Raw genomic sequence first — 3935 nt, 5'->3', positions numbered from 1 at the left:
TTTTGAGACAGGGTCTCCCTGTAGCCCCAGCTGACCTGGAACTCGCCATGTCGACCAGGCTGTCCTCGAACTCACAGAGATCAGCCTGCCTCTGCCTCTCCCAAAATATTTGCTTTAGGCTATTGTTATATTGGAGGTTATCAAAGGAAACACAAGCCCTTCTACCATATGTTTCCCTCTCTTTGATCCTTCTGATTCCCCTAGATTTGTGGTTGCCATTTCCAGCAACTCATGTGGGAACAAACGATGCTGTACTGTTATTTCCAAAGTCTTCTGTAGTCTGGAAAGTTTTCCAGCTCCATTGCAGCTTACCTATTCCAAATTCCATTTCCCCAAGACTCTTGTAGGACAAGCACTAATCTGAATTGCTTGACCTTAGAAGTTAATCAGCAACAGTGATCTGAGGTACTAATACTTAATTAAAAATGCAAGCTCTGTATGATGCCAGATCATGGTGTTTTTCAAACTTACTTTTGAGATCTAAGTTCCCAGCACAGTATCTGACAAAGAGTAAATGTTTAATTTGAGCCAACAGCTAAGTGTTTAATAGATGTTAAGGATAGATATTTACATGATAACAGGGTGTTAGCTTTTACCCACAGAGTTTTATGACAATGATACTAAGCCTCAGAGCATCTGATGACTGGGATATTCCAGACATGGAGTGAGTCCTGCACATAACTGGCTATCTGAGCCAAAAGAGTTATGTGAAAATAAAATTCATATAATACCTGGTATTATCCATTTGGCCAGCATTAGATTTTTCTAATAGAATCCTTGATTATTTAAACTTGGGTCTACCATATTTGATTTGCTCTGATGATCAAATGTAACAAAACTTCTTTGCTCTTATATCTGAGAGGGAGAATGCTCCTAATCATAGAGACTTTCAAACCTTCCAAGGTGAGTCTACCTACCAGACTATGAATTCACTGGATAAAATCACTTTTGGTCTGGTAAGCATGTCATCTTCTGATCTCTCATATCCATCTTTTAGTTTTATTCTGATTTGTTTGGAAGACTAATTTGCTCCCCTCTGGCACTGTGAAGGAACTCATCCATTATAGCACATTGATATATTTTTGTTATATACTCACAGGACTGAAGTAACCCTTGGCTATTCATTGAATTCCAGAGCTGGAAGGAGACAGTATACACAGACCACCTTGTCCATATCATTAGTGGAAAAAAATGATTTGTTTTAATAAGAAGCCTAAGCTGCTTTTCTATGTCCCGTACTAACTTTCACAGGCATCTGGAGTTGTTGCTGAGAACATCTGACTTAGAAGATTTCCCCATCACAGCCTCACTTCTGTGACACTGCAGTAACATCCATGTATAGGATTGGTAATAGCCAGATGAAAAGATGATTGACTAAGAAGAAAACAAAATCTCAGGAAAAAAAAGGGAAAAAGAAAAGCACTTAACATAATTTTGCTTTTAAGACTGAATGAGGAGGAAAATAGAAATATCAAAACCTCTAGCTTGGCAAGATGTTAAACCAAAGTAATTTGCATAAGCAGTGGTGTTTTTTTGGTGAGCTGCACACAAGCTCATCAGCCGCTATGGTCAGCAGGCATAGGTAGCACCTTCACAGTGTGAATGCAACACAGCAGCTACACTGTGTCAAGATGAGGATTCACTCTGCAGGATGCCAAAGTGGAGTGCCAGCAAGGGCACACAGACATCCTAAGCATGGTAAATTACCATCATGCTTATAAAGCCATAAGAGTTTTTCCAAGATTTTTTATTTTCCAAAAAAATATTTTGAATTATTTGTATTTTGTGTGAATGACTTGTTTTCTCTGCATGTATGTAAATGTACCACATGTATGCAATGCCCAAAGAGTCCAGAAGAGGGTACTGAGTCCTCTGGAACTGGAGTTATAGGTGGTTGTCATGTGTGTACTGAGAACTGAACCTGGGTCTTCTGGGAGAACAGTCACTGCTGTTAGCCACTGAGCCTCTCCCTAGCTCCAAGTTCTCCAAGGTTTATGTGTTTCTAAATACCACGGCTTAGCTTTGACTCTAATCAGTTCTTCATATAGGATATTCTTTCAGGCCACTGGGTTATTTTGCTTTGGAGAGAAATGTTTCCTGAATATTATAGTGAAAGCCAAGGGAAAAGAGACTATAATATTATAGGAATTTTTATTGGCTGATTATTATAGCAAATCCATAAAGCTAGGAGCACCTGCAGTTCAGCTCTGTGATTGGTCTTCATAAGGATTTCACTGACTGTCAATGTCTTCATTTTTCTTGTAACAGCAGCCTTGCTCTGTATATATGCATACATAACAGTTCTTTAAGGGAATGAGAAATGTTTCGAAGGGTCTTTTTACGAATCAAATAAGCAGCTGCAAATGGGAAAATAACCATTCTGACTCTGTTTGGGAAACAGCTCTGATCACTCGGGGTATTCAGCAAGCACACGGGGAACTTATTTAGAACAGCTCTGAATACACCCTGAGCACCAGCCCTGAGCTAATCCAGCTGATTGTACTCCTGGCAGCTCTTTTTGGATTGCTAACACTTTGCAGCTGTAAAAATAAAACAAAAACACCCTTGAAATAAGTCAGGTTCATATATGGAAAGCACAGCTGGCATGTTCCCCTAAGTCAACCGTAGATATAGGATGCTGTTTCTCAGTGGTATTTTGCAAAGGGGAAAGACCAGAGCTATCTATGAAGATAAGGCCAAACTGCAACAAGGATTCCTTTACACATGCACTTCCCCACGCCTGCTCTCTGGCATCATTTTACCAAGTTGCATAGAAACTGGTGTTAGAAGTACCCGTTTTGGCTGAGTCTACACAAAACCAAGTAGAGAACAAACAGTTTTGGAGGCTCAAAGTGTCAGGGGATCTGGATGACACTGAGCATGGAAAGTTTTTCTTTTCTTTTGTTTTTTCACTATACAGCATTTTTTTTTCTTGGTATTATTTTCCATGCTCACATGATTCTTTTGGGATCACTTAGAAGTTGCAGAAGTCAAATTACATGGATTACATTTTCAGTGTATTGAAAATAAGATATTTTCCTGAAAAACTTTCAGTCCATCTCCAGCTCACCTACAATATTTTAAAAATCAAAGATTAATCTCATCTAAAGGAATATTGACAACCGATTGCTGCTAGATGAGGAACAGCTGACCTTCCTAAAACAAAGACCTCTAGATAGGCTGACTAGATTCACCAGATGGACAAGTAGTGGGGAATGGCTCGGGGTGCTGACAACACATCAGACAGTAGCAGGGATAACAGAGTATAAGAGCTCTAGTTGGGGGAGGGAGACTATGGGAGGGTACCATCTGGGAAGTGGGTATATGGTTGAATAAGATGGTTTGGGATGTTCTGTGTGATATACACACACAAAAAAAATCAACAAATTTTAAAAAATGTATTATATTTGAGGAGGAAGCATGGAAATTTACATCATGTTAATTAGTAGAGGTGATAAACATTACCATTGAAATCTACCCGATGACTTTATAGACATACACAGGTGCCAAGGATCTGAATGCAACCAATTATGACTAGTAATAATCAGATAAATACAGATTAGAGACTCATGTGCCAACATCTCAGTGTTATTAGCAAAAACAACGTGTCTTTCTATATGAAACAGTATATTTAAAAATGAAATAGAGATCTTTTTTAAAGGTTAAAATATCCTTCAAGTTTATATCTTGTTACAGGGCTTATACTGAGTTCAGTATTAATTCAACAGCAAACCTAAAAATTTTATAGCCACTTTTGAAGAGATAGTATCTTTGCTCTGGAAAGTGTTATTTAGTATGTTAAAGCCGTAATGAAATGCTTCTTCTAAAAAAATTTTAAAAATTAAAGAAAATATAAGCTCATGTAGACACATGTAATCATATATAAGATAGATTTTTAGTAATCAAGATCTCGTAATTATTCTTTGTTGAATTAA

This window comes from Nannospalax galili, unplaced genomic scaffold (genome assembly GCF_000622305.1).
Source record: "Nannospalax galili isolate Female #2095 unplaced genomic scaffold, S.galili_v1.0 scaffold891, whole genome shotgun sequence".
In the NCBI taxonomy this organism is placed as follows: domain Eukaryota; kingdom Metazoa; phylum Chordata; class Mammalia; order Rodentia; family Spalacidae; genus Nannospalax; species Nannospalax galili.
The sequence above is the reverse complement of the archived record's forward strand: the minus strand, read 5'-3'. Positions refer to the sequence as shown.